The sequence below is a fragment of the Pleurodeles waltl genome, chromosome 4_1, assembly GCF_031143425.1.
Source record: "Pleurodeles waltl isolate 20211129_DDA chromosome 4_1, aPleWal1.hap1.20221129, whole genome shotgun sequence".
Classification (NCBI taxonomy): Eukaryota; Metazoa; Chordata; class Amphibia; order Caudata; family Salamandridae; genus Pleurodeles; species Pleurodeles waltl.
The window spans coordinates 248287432-248304340 of record NC_090442.1 but is presented as its reverse complement, the minus strand read 5'-3'; positions in this window follow the sequence as shown (position 1 = coordinate 248304340).

The following is a 16909-nucleotide window of genomic DNA, read 5'->3' as shown; positions in this document are numbered from 1 at the left end:
TCCCCCAACTGCAATCCTTGTCTTCCTGTGGTGGCCCCCTGCAGCATATAGAGTAATGATAACTGCTCTTCACTCGGGCAACAGCCTGATCGACACATTAGCAGGTCCAGCTTCAGAGCAGCCCCCTGTCACATGCAGGGTTGTTGACTTACATACTGCACACAGGCAATGGCCCGATTGACATGGCAAACTTTATGGCACATGTTAGAAATTGGGTCTCTAGTTGGCAGAGGTATGCACCCTGTCGAAGTAGTGACCGATATCCTAGTCAGGATAAGTCACAACACAACCTAAATTATCCTGTGCTCACCCTCCGTTAGCTTGACACCAAGCAGGCAGGCTTAACTTAGAAGGCAGTGTGTAAAGTATTTGAGCAACAACTTATAAAGTAACACAGTGAACACACCACAAAAAGTACTCCACACCAATTTAGAAAAATAGATAATATTTAACTGAATAAAATAAGACCAAAATGACAAGAATCCAATATGCACAAGTAAAGATATCACTTTTTAGAGGTTTAAGTAAGTTTTAGTCCATAGGAATCAATGAATTTGTCTTTTTTAGCGCAAAGTACTTGGGGTGTGTCAAATATAATGACGCAGAGGGTCATAGAGGTGATGTGTTGGAAAGTAAAGCGATGTGTCACTTTTTCCAGCGCGGCGGAGGTGATGTGTTAATTTTTTCCCCGCAGGCAAGGGGATTCGTTGATCTCTGGGTGCGCAGCTTTGGCTTCTTACTGCAGTGTGGGGATATTTTGACACCCAGGGATGATGCGTTTAAAATCCAAAATGCGCTGTGATGATGAAACAGGTGCTGCGTCGATTTGGTTGGTGCTTCGGTGATTTTTCAGCCGCCAGGCAGGCTCTGCATCAATTCTGCAGGTGTTGTGCCGATTTTACAGGGGTTCCATCGAATTTTCCAGCGCAGTGCGTTTTCTCTCCCCAGTGAAGTCTTTGATGGCCCTGAGGCTTCTTAAAAAAGGCAAGTTCATTCCAAGCCCTTGGCGATCACTTGTGGGGGAAGGCAAAGTCAGTCCAGCAGAATCAGAGAGCAGCAGTCAGCAGGCAGCAAGTCAACAAGCAGGAGAGCAGTCCTTCCAGAAAAGCAGTCTAGATGGCCAGTTGTAGGCCCAGAAGTGTCTGATTTGAGGGGGCCACAACCCCAGTATATATACCCAAATGTACCTTTGAAGTGGAGCGGGCATCAAAGAGTGGTTTTGAAGTGCACCAGTTCCACTTTCAACCCAGTCCATCTGTCAGGACATCTGTGGGGGGGCTATCAGTCCTTTGTGTGAGGTCAGGCCACTAGCCTTTGAAGTGTAAGTGAGAGCCCCTCCACCCTTCCTGCCCTGGAGGATCCATCATTATGCAGATAAATGCATATGTAGCTGAGTGTCCTGTTTTTATTGCTGTCTGGGTGGAATGCACAAGGGGAGCTGTCAACCAGCACAGACCAGACGTGGATTGGAGACAGGCTGTAAGGCACAGAGATCAGTAAGTGCAGAGAAATGCCTACTCTCTAAAAGTGACATTTTTAAAATAGTAATCTTAAATCCAACTTCACCATTAAGCATGATTTCTCACTACCATTCTAACTATACCAAACATGACAATGCCACTCCTTTCAGATCAGAAATTACTACTTAAAAGTATATGAAGGAATTTCCAATGCTGGCCTATGAGAGGACCAGGCTTCTCAATAGTGAAAAACGACTTTGGATGTTTTTCACTACTAGGACATGTAAAATTTACAAGTATATGTCCTGCATTTTACTTACATAGCACCCTGCCCTATAGGCTACCTAGGGTCTACATGTAATAAATTGGGAGATTAAGGCTTGGCAAGTAGTTTTAAATGCCAAGTTGAAATGGCAGTGAAACTGTTCACACAGGCCTTGCAATGGCAGGCCTGAGACATGGTTAAGGGGGCTACTTATGTGGGTGGCACAATCAGTGCTGCAGGCCCACTAGTAGCATTTAATTTACATGTTGGGGGCACACGTAAGGCACTTTACTAGGGACTGACAACAAATTAAATATGCCAATTGAGTATGAACCAATGTTACCACATTTTTGGGAGAGAGGACATGCACTTAAGCACTGGTTAGCAGTTAAAGTGCCCATAGTCCTAAAGCCAACAAAAAGGAGGTAAGAAAAAGAGGAGGGGAAAGACAAAAAGATTGGGGTGACCCTTCAGAGAGGGACATTTTCCAACAGCACCTTTTGCTGGCATCCAAGGACACTGACCAACACACTGCACCATGGGTGATGGCCTGACCAGCACAGCAAACTTCTCAACTACCCCACTAGAATACAGGGCTGTCAACTTGAACCTGCAAATGGGCAACAACCTGACTGGTACCAGCAGCCATCACCTCACAACAGGGTTTCACTCAACAGGATTACCCACTGGACCTCACTCCCTCCAGTGCTCTTCACGTCCTCAGAGGACTCTCTGGCCTTGGCAAGCAGACAGGCTCTGATGCTCCAGGGAAAGGTGATCCTGGATATCCCTGGGTAATGGCCCATCACCCAGCTTGGAGACTAGCAGACCTTAGCCTCCAGCCCTGGTAACAGGCAGAAGTTTTCAAAGCTTCACCTCCTCGCACCGCTCGTCTTGTTGCTTGACAGCTGACAATTTTGGGGGCCTCAAGCTCATCCTCTTATAGTCCATTCCCAGATAACAAATGTGATGTAGGCTCTGATTCTTTGACATTTGTGTTGGGGGTCTGCTTCCTTTTGAACTGCCCTCTTCTCAGTCTTGGCCTTCCTCCAGAAAGCAGTCTGTCACAGTATGAGCAGCTCCAAATCTAATAGCCTGTTGACAGGCTATGGGCGTGACTTGAGGTTCACACCTGGGTGTCCCACTCACAGATATGTGTACAAAATGTCTCATGAGGCTGTACACCTTCTGGATCCATGTTTTGACAATATAAAGGACCTGTCTACAGACCCCCCTAGTCTGTTGCTTTGGTCAGATCATCTAGCAATTCGATTTACCATCAAAATCCTGAAGTGAACACCAAGAGAATGGTCTAAACAAGCTATTATGTCTAGGAACTAGTCAAATCTGAATGTTTCAGCCTTAAACTAACAACTTTTCAGCACTTAACCTGCTCTTAGGCATTCTGTTGTGTTGGATTCAGAGCTGGTTGATAGACAGATGTCGAATGCCTTGGATGGCACCTTACCAGCTACTTCTAATTATTTGACCAGATCTATTCATCCAACTTGTTGGTTTAATGAATCCTTACTTATGGAAAAAAATGTTACAAGGGCTTAGAAAGACTCTGGAGGAGGTCCTACAATAAGGAAGCCAAATCTACCTATAAACAAGCATTAAAACACCATCATGGGCTCTGTAGGAAAGCACAAGCACATTTTTTCTCTTATAAAATCACCAACGTCCAATATTGTCCCAAGACGCTCTTCAATGTGATGAAGGAACTTTCAGACCCTGGTATGTTAGTTTCAGCTCCTTCGCTCTCACAGACTCAGTGTGAAGAGGTGGCCTTCTCCTTCACTAAAAATGTGGCTGATATTCATGCCCAGTTTTCTAAAGATTGTAATGGTAGCATAATTGGGCCAGGCCATGCAGGTTCCGACCACACTATCAAACCCCCCCTGTGGGCAGCATTATAGTAGCATGTCTAAATTAGATCTCACCACTAGCTTACAAATCATAGCCTTTGTTGGATATTGTTTCTTTTCATTCTCTTCTACAAGCCATCAAATCAGGCTCACCACTGGATCCCTTACCACACACCAAGTTGGGCTTAATAGACCCAAAGCTTTTAAAGGTGGTGGTAAATCTTCTTAACTCTTCTCTTGAGGAGGGGATTGTTCCAGCGAGCTGGAAGCATGTTATGGCCCTTCTGCTCCTAAAAAAACTCAATGTGGACCTAACCATGTGGTCTAACTTCCAGCCCATCTCCCTGCTGCCCTGCCTCTCCAAAGTTTTGGAAAAACATGTGAATGCTTGCTTTACATTTTTTGTTGAGACCCATAGTTTCCTGCCCCACTTACAGTCTGACTTCAGGGCTGGGCACATCACGGAATGTGCTCTCCTGGGAGTTACCGACCATCTTAGATGCCTTCCGGATGAAAGTGGGCACTACCGAACTTATTGTATGAGATCTTAGTGCGGCTTTCGATACCATGTCCCACTCTGTATTGATTGAGTGGCTGGTGGCAATAGGCCTTGAAGGAACAGCCTTGGCCAGATTAACATCTTTTCTAAAAGCTCAGGGCCCTGATTTATATTTTTTTTGTGGCGCATTAACGTCATTTTTTTACGCAAAAGCGGCATTACAAAATACAATTGTATTTTGCAAGTTTGCTCCGCTTTTGCGTCAAAACATGACGCTAATCCAGTGCAAAAAAAAGTATAAATCAGGGCCTAGATGTTTCAGGTCTTCTCGTCCAACATTAGGTCAGAGATACGCCCTCTAACTTCCGGAGACATTCAGGGCTCCGTGCTTAGTCCAATGTTGCTTAATATCTACATACATCCTTTAGAAGATGTAGTGGAGAATTGTGGTCTGACCTTTTTCTCTTATGTGGATGATATCCAAATCATTTTTGTTTTGTCATCCGCGCAGGAACATGGACCTTCAGCTCTTAGCCTGGGCGTGAGTTGCATTGCCACTTGGATGAACAATAACTCTCTCCAGCTAAATGGTGACAAGACTGCAGTCATGATTTCGGGTAAAAGGCCACATCTCTCGGGCCCTCAACATTGGCCAGCTTTGTTATGATCTCTTCCTGCCTTGTCCTCTAAGGTCAAGAATCTGAACTTTGTACTGTTATCTCAGGTGATGACGGTCACAGCCATGTGCTTTGCTGTGCTGAAGTGGCTGAAAAAGATCATCTGGATGATCCCTGTATCAGCCCAAAGGACTGATTCAAGCCCTGATCCTGTCCAGACTGGATTATGGTAAGGTCCTTTACTTATGAATTGATCAAGCCTCCATGCGCCATCTTCTGATGTTTCAGAATGTGGTAGCGAGACTTCTGTAAGCATATGTCCATGTCCCACTTTCTTCAAGAACGTCACTGGCTCTCTGTCTCAAAATGTATCAATTTTAAGGCATTGTATTATGTTTTCATAGCCAGAGTGGGTACAGGTCCCCACTACATACACAAATTGGTGCAGACTTGTCAGCCCACTTGAACCTTAAGATCAAAGAACTTGGCCTTGTGTATGGTTCACAGGTACTGCTTGACCCGTATGAGGGAAGACACTCTCTCTTTTTTGGAATTCCCTCACTGCCACTCTGAGAAATAGCATGCACCTTCTTGCATTCAGTTAAGGCTTGAAAATCTTGCTGTTTGCTGTTTCATGAAGTTATGTGATGATGATAATAATAATAATTTTACCCCTGGGCCTTACTCTTTATGATTCTCTTATAAATCCCATCTCCTTCCTTCGATGTGTCTAGACTCCCTTCCATTAATCTCTGCCTGAATCAAAGAGAACACTTTGAAGTGTTCATGAGAGCTTCTAATTCCTCCAGTGTATGTCCCACCCAGCTCACAGGAATGCAGCAATTCAAAAATCTGTCTGAGGATAGCTCTTCCTCCTCATGCTCCTTTAGTCACTCATGGGTCTTCAAAAATGAAACCCAGAATCTTCCATGTTTTGTACCATTCACTGGCACATGCATACAACACTGCACAGCACTAAATACTAACTTGATGTAGGACAAGAGGGAGTTAAGCTCCAAAACTTTACATGAGTGAGCTGGTAGGTCTTACTCCAATCACACAAGTAAAAGGCTTGCTCACTACACAGCATGCAGTCACCACTGTGCTTATGCTGCTTAACTCTTGGCAAAGGCAGTAGCTTTTCACCACTATAAGGGTAGTGTTGGGGCACCCCTCCCAGTTCAAAAAGACCGTACTCCGTGAGACAGGCCTATGTCATGACACACATGTGTGATACGTTCATCCATGATAATAAAAATCAGCACCAGGAACCCAGAAATCATTGCGGCTGGTGCTCTTATGGCAGGGTTACATGTACATCACATACAAGGGGCTTTTCAGTCCCAGAAGACATATTAAAGGGAAGTGGATTGTCTCTAAGAATGGACAATTGTAAATGTTCTCAGGATAGATTGGACTTCCTTGTCCATTATGTTTCTACTAAAGAAGTTTAAGGGCAATTTAAAATGCACCTTCCCTCAAAAATAAAGATCAACTTAAATCCCTCTTGGGCTAGTTGCATGCTATGCCAAATTTGTTCCCCAATTTGTTTCCAAAACAGCTGTGCTTCAGACATTACTGGGAAAAAATGTTAAATATGTTTGGTGTGAGGAGTGTGATGTGGCTTTTGGCCAGATCAAATAAGATATTGTCTCCGCCCAACCCTTCAAACCCTTTAATACCTGTGATATGAGTATAGTAATGACTGAGGCTAGCAATTTTGGTTTGAGAGCAGTGTCAATGCAAAAATTATGCAACTGAAGTGAAGAGATGGCATTTGTATTTAGAGCTTTGTGAGGTGTGGAATCTACTTACACGACCTGGAATTGTGTTGGAGAGTACAATATTTTACATTTACAAGATTTGTGTGGGGCAGGAAATTCATTTTGCATAGAGATTATAGACCCTTAGTTGATTTTTTCAGAACCCGCAAGGGAGGAAAAGCAACTCTTCGCATTGCCAAGTGGCAATATTCTCTTCAGTCTTTCCATTATAGCCTGAAACATGTGATGGGTGCAAAGAACTTCAAGGTTGATTGTCTTTCTAGATTGCAACTGATGATAGTGGAGTAGCTGAGGATATGGACAATGTTGATATGGTTTTTATGACAATCACAATCAGTTCAGTGTGGAGATTTAAATGAAAAGGAGTTTCTCAAAAGTGTGGAAGATGATGAAGTGCTACATCGTGTGAAATCATTTGTGGTGAAGGGATAGCTTGTATGAAGGATTTAAGTGTGGAATAGGCTTTTGGTGTCCAGGGATAGAAAAGGCTGAAGAACATCGAACAAAGGATAGTAGAGCACATGTCCTCAGCAATAAAACACAAATGACTGTGCCTTCTCCTATTACATCTGTGGGGACTCCGGCAATGCGGTGGAGTAAACTTGCCTTAGCTATTTCAGATCCTTTTGATGGTTTGGATGGTGCACCCAAGTTTACTATTGTTTTGATTATTTATCCAAAGGCAATTTTTCACAGCAAGCTTTCATGAATGAAAGTCATTCGGACAAACTTGTGATGGATAACTCAATTGGTGTCAGGTGGGAATTGGAATTTACTTGGATTAACTGGAATTCATCATATAAGAACTTCACTTTATCATCTCAGAAGTAATGGTTTAGTTGAAAGGTTCAACCATGTTTTAAAGAATTAATTACAGTTGTCGTTAGTCAAAGGGGTCAAATGGAAGTCTGCGATGAAGTACATGTTTTGGTCAATGAGGATCACACCATATGTTAGTACAGTTGTGTATCTATTTACCTTATGAGGGGCAGAGTTGCTGGTTCAAATTAGAATTGGGAGAGGAAGGATTCATAAGCTGATGAAGTGTCTTAGAACTGGGAATGTGTTGGATGTGCTCAAGGCTTTGTTTAGGAGTCACAAAGCAGGTGATGTTCCCATAAGAGTGAAAGTTGTGGATCGGGGAAGAATCAAAAAGCGGTTGATGTGAAAAAAGGGTAGTCATGTTTCTCTGCACCTGGCTGGTTAAAGAAGTAAGAAACTGTGTAGTTTTTGTGCAAGTCAGGAACAAGAATCAGGTTACAGTAGTTCCCATTGACAAAGCCACATTGATGCAACGTAGGTTGGGACTTGATGTTGACTGTGATGTGCCAATAGATGAGTTGTTTGCTGATATTCCTGTTTAGATTTCTCCTGTTGCGCAGCAGGAGAGGGTTGTAGTGAGTGTTGTCCAAGTAGTATTCTGAAATGACAAAAAACATGCTTGTGTGTTTCAAGGATTATGTTTTAGATTACATTTTCAAGACCATGGGCCTGATTACTAACTTGGCAGACGGGGTTACTCTGTCACAAGTGTGACCGATATCTGATTCCATTATATATCCTATGGAGATCCTGATATGGCAGACGTAATATCCGTTACATTTGTGATGGAGTATTCCAACCACCAAGATCATAATCAAGTCATATGTCTATGTTTCTTTGCATGTACTTCCTTTCCTTGTTTGACTGTATTCCCTTATTTTTTTCTTTGGATTTCCTTTTGTTACGTGCAACCTTTGTACATATATATATATATATATATGACTAGTCATTTGTTGTGCTTTATCGTGCCATTTTTTTCTGAAATGTTATCTTGTGAGGAGTATGTGTGGAAGACAGAGGTCCAGATTTTGGGCAAGCAACCCAATATTTGGTCGACCTCTTGGTAGCCTCAAACCCTTGGCCCGTTACTCAGACCTAAGCCCAAGGTTAAAAACCTGGGTATATGGTTTGATCAAAAACTGTTTGTTGACAGCCAAATACACCGTTGGCTGGGAAATGCTTTGGAGTCCTCAAAACCTTGAAAAATATCGCGGAAATGCTCCCAGAAAACAAAAATTGCAAGGAAAACTGTGGTCCAGACATTAGTTATTTCAAGGCTGGACTACTGCAATATGTTATATGTAAGGGTGTCACAGTCTTGTCTGATGTGTCTTCAATGAGTGCAGAATGCAGTGGCCCATCTGCTATTTAATCTTCTGAAGCATAGCTCTATGGGATCCTCACTTGCCAAGTTACATTGGCTTCCGGTGAAGGGGAGGATCGCATGTAAGGTATTATGCTACTGTTCTGAAGCTTTGACAAACAGTGGCCCTCTGTATATACAGTCTTTCATCCAACTCTGTACCCGTCTCAAGAGTCTTCATTCCTCGTGGCGAGTAGGATGTGTATTCCGAGAGTAAGAAGAGTGCATTGTGGTGGCAGCTTCTTTAGTTTATCAGGGTCAAAACTTTGGAACTCGCTGCCTATACTTGTTCGACAGGCCGTTTCGGAACTCCTTTTTAGAAAGAGACTGAATACCTGGCTGTTTACACAGAATTGACCTGTGCTGTTGTGAATGTATATTACATTGGAGCCTGTAGTCTAGCACTGGAACACTTCGTTTGGAGGAAGCTATATGCTTTATAAGTATTATTATTATTATTATTATTATTAATATCATTGTTATTATTAATAATAATATTACTTCATGTTCTGTGTTCTAGAATTGTGGTTGTGAGAAATTGGGTGTTACTCAAGCAACAACCACATCCTTGTCAGGGTGAAAGACAAAAAGTCACTTAGTTAACCTGTCCTTAACCCTCTAGTACAGTGGTTCCCAACCTGTGGGCCGGGGACCCCTGGGGATCTGCGAAGCCTCCTCATGGGGTCCGCGACTGCTTAAAAAATTGATTAATATTAGGTTCCAGCTATCAGTAATGACTCAGTGGGGGTCCCCGTGTTCCAATAATGATTCAGTGGGGGTTCCAGGGCTCCAGTATTGATAAAATGGGGGTCCACAGAAGTCAAATGGTTGGGAACCACTGCTCTAGTAGCTAGGCACAAAAGCAGTCAGGCTTAACTTTGAGGCATTGTGTAAAGTGTTTATGCTGAACTTAAGCAGTAATAAAGTGGAAACACAACACAAGAACAATCCCACACAAATTTAGAAAAATAGAGTAAATTTTAATAAATTGTTTGACATCAAAATGACAAAAATCCTGTTAGTGGTACCTGGGTTATGAATTTTTAAAGTTTATAGTAAAAATAGCACCTCATAAATGAAAGCACCACCCACAGGCATCTAGTCACGCAAGACTAGGGCAAACTCGAACATTATGGCTGACTACGATGGAGTGCGGTTTGGATACATGAAGTGGATTTGGCCCCGTCTCCGCTTACCTTCGGACTTACAAGATTTTTGGGAGAAAAAAGGCTGAGAAGGTAAAAGTTCAGTGAGACAAGGCAGCTAGCGGTGTATGAGGAGGACACACCATCACCGGGGAGCCGCTGTACAAAGTCACAGTGAAGATATCTACATTCGGTCTCTTTTATGGAAGTCAAAAATCTCCAGCTAGATGAAGCTGCAGGCTGGGCTACACAAGGCAATATACCTCTTCTGTGAGGAGCCACTGAACAGGATTTGCTGCTATAGAGGAGAACGTAGCAGGAACTTCTGCAAAATCATGCCAACCGATGATGTACTTTGACGGATCACTGAACAGGTAGGTCTTTCTCAGAGTACATTTTGGCAAAACGTTTTCTAAGTCCCAAGTTTTGGGTATGGGATATCTGGCACCTTTAGCAACACTTCCAAGCGTACATGACTGGAGGGGCACCACTTGGAGTGTCAGGTCTCACTCACGCTGGATCTAGATACAGGTTCAAGATGTCAGAGACTTTTCTGTCCCTGAGGCTCTGGTCTGGAATCTAGAGGCCAGCCAGCTAGTCCTTGGAGTCACTCTAGAAGTCTTGGGATCAAGCAGAATACTGGGTCTCAAGCAGCAGGGCAGTTCTCTGAGGGCACAGGAAGGTCTTCAGGTAGCAGGGTAGTCATCTACTGTACACAGCAGGCCTAAGGCAACATGGCAGTCCTCTGACAGTCATTCTGCAGGTCCAGAAGTGAACTGATGAGTGGGACTGAAGGTCCTAATGTTATAACTTGTGTCAGTGTCCGGAATTTCCTGCCTTCCTGCCTTGGTCCAGGGCTGTCTGCAGTCACAATAAGCTAGTGTGAAGTTCTTCGTGTGTGAACTGAGGCAGTGTCTTTGAAGTGCTAATGGGGCTGTGCACAGCTCTACCTTCTCATCCTGCTAGAGTGGTGAATCCTGCCAACCCCCACGTCCTCTATTGGATGGCTGTCTGGGAGGAACACATAAAGGTCCACTGCCATAATGGTTTGGACAAGAAAATGACAACTTTCTAAAAGAGGTTTACGCCTGGCAAGGGGTTTATTTTGCCATGTTGAATTGGCAGTTTTAAACTGCATACAGGCTGCAATGGCAGGCCTGAGACATGTTGTAAGAGGCTACTTAAGTGGGTATCACAATAACTGTTGCCGGCCTACAAATAGCAATTAATTTATCAGCATGTAATACAAGTTTACGAGGGACTTATAAGTAAATTAAATATGCCAATCAGGTGTAAGCCAATTTTACCATGTTTTAGGGATTGAGCACAAGCACTTTAGCATTGGTTAGCAGTAGTAAGGTGCACAGAGTCCCAAGGCCAACAGAAACAAATCCAGCAAAACAGGAGGGGTGAAGCCACCCCAAGACTGACAGGTGTAACATACACCCCTCCCCCCAGCTGAAAGTGGGGAGAACTACCCTACCTTCTGTGAGTTCTCATCACTAAGGCGTAACAACCTGGATATACCATCAGTATTGAAGTGGTCTGACCCTATGGTGGGATTCCACTGTAAAGTCAATTCCCTGGACCACCTCAACAGTTTAGGATTCTTATCCTTCATTTGCATGACCATCTGCTGAGGGGCCTGTGGTCTGTCTGAACTCTGAAGTGAGTCCCACACAGGTATGGTCTCAGATTCTTCAATGGATTGACCACAACAAAAGCTTCTCTATCAAAAGCGCTCCACCTCTGTTGACTGGAAAGCAACCTCCTACTGATGTAGAATCCAGGTTGATCTAGGCCCTCCTCATTTAACTGTGACCATAGAGCTCCCTCTGCCATGCTTTGAAGCATTGGCCTGCATTACAAATTCTTTGAAGAAGTGAGGGGCCTTAAATACATGGCCTCCTTGAGGGTGTCAACTGCTTTATGGCAGGCCTCTGTCCATATAATCTTTTTGGGCTGCTTCTTGGGAGTCAGCTCAGCCAAGGGGGCATCAATGGTGCCATAACCCTTGACAGACCTCCTATGGTATCCAATGAGACCCAGGAAGAATCTAACTTCTGTCTGAGCTTTTGGGGGCTCCCAGGACAGGAGAGTCTCAATCATGACCTGGAGGGGGTGTACCTTGCCCCCACCTAATTGGTTTCCTAGATATACCACAGGTCCCTGTCCTATCTGGCTCTTGCTGGCCTTGACAGTCAAGTATCCCTGTTGCAAGGTCTGAAGTATCTTCTGGAGGTAGTACAGGTTTTCGTCCCAACTACCACTGTAAACAGCTCTGTCATCAAGGTAGGCAGCACTGAAGGACTATATCATGGCTAGGTCCCTGTTGACCAACCTCTGGAAGGTGTTCTTTAATTCAAAGTGCATCATTCTGAATTGGAAATGGCCCTCTGGGGTTGAGAATAATGACCTCACTGTTGTCCCCAGTCAGGGCAATCTGCCAGTACCCTGATGTAGGTTCAAAGTTACCTAGAAACATTGCAGCTCCCAGCCTGTCAATAACCTCATCAGGTTGGGGGACAGGGTGACTGAGTTGAGCCCTCTGCATTCCATGCAGTACCTGAGTTCTAGGGTGGTGTCCGGTGGTGGGGTGGCTTTGGGTACTAGCCCCACTCGGCTGAACCAGAAACTATTGGATTGTTCAATCACTCCCAATTCAAGCACTTCTTCCTTAAAGCTAGTCCTCAGATTGTCTAACGATCTGTAAATTTTATTCTCCACACGCATACTGTCTCCAGTGTCAATGTCATAGGTGCACAAGTGTGTAAGTCCAGGAGTGAGGCAGAACAGGGAGGCAAACTGTCCCAACAACTGGGGTAAGGGTAGGGTAGAGGTTGACACCCTTCACTTACCCATCTTTCTCTTTGGAGGATAGAAGGTCAGAGAGAGGCTTGCTCTCTTCCTCTACTCTATCATCTGTTACCAGGAGCACTTAGACCTTTCACTGGGGTTCGAGGCAGTACATCACATGGAGTACCCTCAAAGGATTTCTGGGGGCCTTGAGGTCCACCTATTAGGTGACCATTCCCTTTTTCTCCTTCACCTCATAAGGCCTTGACCAACAGTCTTGAAGGGCCGTGGGCTCCACTGGCTCCATTACCACACCTTCTGGCCAGGCTGAAACTCCTCCAGAGAGGTCTTCTGATCGTACCAGTGTTTCATTCCTTCCTGGCCGACTTCTACTTTTTCAGAAGCTCTCTTAGAGAACTTCTTCACCTGGTTCCTGAGAGCCAGCATGCAGCTGACTACATCCTGGAGGGATTTCTGGGAGCTTGCTCCTACTCCTCCATTACCAGACTGAGAGGTCTCCAAGCAGGGCAGCCATAGAGGAGCTCAACTGGGCTTACCTAACTCCCTTCTGTGGTACCGACCTGTAATCAAAGAGCAGGCATGACAAGAGGATGTCCCACTTCTGCCTCATGGGCTCAAGCAGGTTCATAATCATTAGGTCGGGTGGAAAATTTTATTCTGCTTGCGGAATTGGAGGAATGTGGCTAAATTCTGCCAATCACAATATGCGTAATTTTCCTTCTGCAAGGCTCCAGAAATGCGAGCTGTCAAGTGAGTGCAAGTGAGATTTGACATCCCCTAGTGCAATTTCCAGTTACTTGGAGGACTTCCTGTGAGATTTTCTAATGCTGGCAGTCGCAAGTGGTTGCTGGCCGGTTCCTGATCAAGGGCTGCTTCTTGAGTTTATTTTCCACTCAAGGAGCAGCAAAATCAAGTCGAAAGGCTGCGTGCTCTTGCGCACTACGTGTGCTGATATTTCAGCATGGAATGGACTACCAACGCTAGATTGCAGCATGAGCAGAATGACATGCATATTTCCCCGTGTTGGCAGAACTCCACAGAATCTTGGTAAGGTTTTATGTAACTCCGCAGAATTCTGCAGAGTGAAATTCCATGAGTTTCTTCCACCCATAATAATCATGACTTTTAGGGTTTTGTTGAATCTTTCAACACGCCCATTAGTCTGAGGATGATTAGCTGTGGACTTCATGTAGGCAGACATGAGTTGGAGCCCCTGTCGGACACCACCAACTTGAGGAATCCCACTCTGGTAAAAATCCCCATCAGGGCTCTAGCCACTGCAGGAGCAGTCCCAGATATCAGAAGTATGGCCTCTGGGTATCTGGTAGCATGGTCCACCAAAGTAGGATAACCCTGTTGACTAAGGCAGTTTGAGGGTTCAAGGACTAACCCTTGGTTAGTTTGGCACAGAGCAATCCGTCTAATCATAGAGGCAATGTGTTAAGCAATGGCACATCACTTCCCCACCACAGCCACGCTGAGCGGCACAAATGAGACTTCACACACTGTGTAGGTACATAAAAATTGTATTCAACACATACAGTGCCAACTCAGCATGGATATCATGTAAACCTGTGCAAAAATCACTTGTAGCAATATAATTCATATTAGGCCCAAATGTGTGTAACAGCAACAACAGTATATACAAGTGAGAAAACAATACTTTGCCTTCCCCCCCTCAAGCAATGCTGAATGTTCTCAGCACAATACCCACCCTAGAGTTCACCAGCTTCAATGCAACACATAAATTCAGGGTCCACCCTGGTTTCCAACGTTAACAGCAATAAGTATATACAAGGTTTGGAACACTTTCACATATCACTGCGGCCTAGGTGTACTAGTAAATCATAACACCAACCCCAGTAATTCACTGGCAGAGGAACTTGAGCAGCAACACCACAGTACTGCCCTCACATTCACCTTCACTCACTCTCGCACATCCACTCTGCACTGCCTTGAGGTGTCACAGGTATCAGTTGGCTGGTAGTGAATTCAGCAACAATTAGCAAGGACGTTTGGGCTCCCAGTAGGAGGCTCACTCAGAGGTCTGCAACGTACAGGGGGGGTCACTAGGGCCTCCCGCTAGCCACTGCTGTGCCCAGCCCAGCTAGACAATCCAATGTTACCAAATAGTTACCAATTTCAGCATGTCTGGAATGGATGTGAACTATTGGGGCATTGTAGGAAAGTAACCTCTTTTTGGCATGTTACCCCCTAATTTCTGCCTGAAGTCAGTGTGTTTTGACTGTGTCACTGGGATCCTGCTAGTAAAGACCACAGTGCTTATGGTTTGTAGTCTGCTTGCCAGTATGTTTCACTGTTTATGAAAGTATGCTTGACTGTGTCACTGGAATCCTGCTAACCAGGACCCCGGTGCTTATGCTCTCTCTGTTTCCAAATTGATCACTACATACTGGTAACCCAGTATTTCTCTCCAAATTGGCATACTGGCCAGCCCTTATAAGTCCCTAGTATATGGTACTTAGGTACCCAGGGTACTGGGGCTCCAGGGTATCCCTATGGGCTGCAGCATTACTTTTGCCACCCATTGGTAGCCCATGCAAAGGCTTCTCCAGGCACCATTTCACAGCCATTTACACTGCACCAGGACATTTATAAGTCATCTATTTGTCAGGCCTTCCAAACCTCAAGGCTGGGTGCAAAGTACCTGTGTGTGCGGGCACTCCTGCACTAGCAGAGGTGCCCACACATCATCCAGGACCATTTTCCCGGACTTTGGGAGTGTGGGGACGCCATTTTATGACTGCACTGGACATAGGTCAATATTTATGTTCAGCTTCACAGTGTTAACTCCAAATATGGCCATGTAAGGTGTCTAACAACTTGGAATTGTTCCCCAATACTGATTCTAGTATTGGTTGCACAATTCCATGCACTCTTGGGGCTCCACTATGGACCCCCAGTACTGCCATACCAGCCTTCTGAGGTTTTCCAGGCAGCCCCAGCTGCTGCCACCCCACAGACAGGTTTCTGTCCTCCTGTTGCTTCAGCAGCTCAAGCCCAGGAAGGCAGAACAAAGGATTTCCTTTGGGAGGGGGTATTACATTCTCTCCCTTTGGAAATAGGTGTTACAGGCATGGGAGGAGTAGCCTCCCAGAGCCTCTGGAAATGCTTTGAAGGGCACAGGTGGTGCCCTCCTGCATAATCCAGTCTACACCGGTCCAGGGACCCCCAGTCCCTGCTCTGGTGTGAAACTGGACAAAGGAAAGGGGAGTAACCACTCCCCTGTCCATCACCACCCCAGGGGTGGTGCCCAGAGCTCCTCCAGAGTGTCCCTGGGTTTTGCCATCTTGGATTCCAAGGTGGTGGGGCACTCTGGGAGCATCTGAGTGGCCAGTGCCAGCAGGTGACGTCAGAGCCCTCCCCTGATAGGTGCTTACCTGGTTAGGTGATCAATCCTCCTTTCAGGGCTATTTAGGGTTGCTCCTCTGGGTGTTTCTTCAGATTCGGATTGCAAGACTCCAGCAGGAATCCTCTGCATCCTTTACTTCATCTTCTACCAATGGAACTGCAGCTAAACCCTCCAGGAACTCTACAACTTGCAACAAAGAAGTAAAGATGACTTCTGCAAAATTGTATCTTCAGCTCCTGCCAACAACTGCAACTGTTTCCAGGTTGTGCATCCTCCGAGGACTGCCTTTCTTCAGCCTGCACCAAAAGAACCGAAGGAGTCACAGAGTCTCTGCTTCAGCAGGCACCTCTCTACAGCGACGACTGGTGGTGTGGGTCCCCTCTCCAGACGATGAGCGTGGATCCAGCAGCACGGGTGGTGGACTAAAGTGACCCCGACAGTCCCAAGGTCTAGCTGTCCAACTTTGGTAGAGGTAAGGGCTTGCCTCCCCACGCAAGACAGTACCCCTGTGCACCGTGTGACTTGCAGTTGCCAAGGCTTGTGTGCGACCTTCCACAAAGTTCTTCATGCACAGCACAGCTTAGGCCCTCAGCACTCCATCCTGGGATGCACAGCTTTCTGAGTGGTTCTCCGGTGGCGTGGGATCCCTTTGTGTTGTGCTGTGTGGGCCTCCATTTGCACCTTCTTTGTCCCCATGCTGCGGGACTCCTCTGTGCGCTGCCTGGTCTTCTGAAGGCTATCTGAGTTTCTGAGAGCTCACTCTGCCTCCCCCTCCTGGGATAGAGGCCACCAAGTCCCTCCTGGTCCCGGGCAGCGCCATTTTCCCCATTTTCCAGCAACCACAAGTTTTGCGTGTGTCAAGGCTTGTTCGTGGAACCCAGCGACGGAAACCAGAC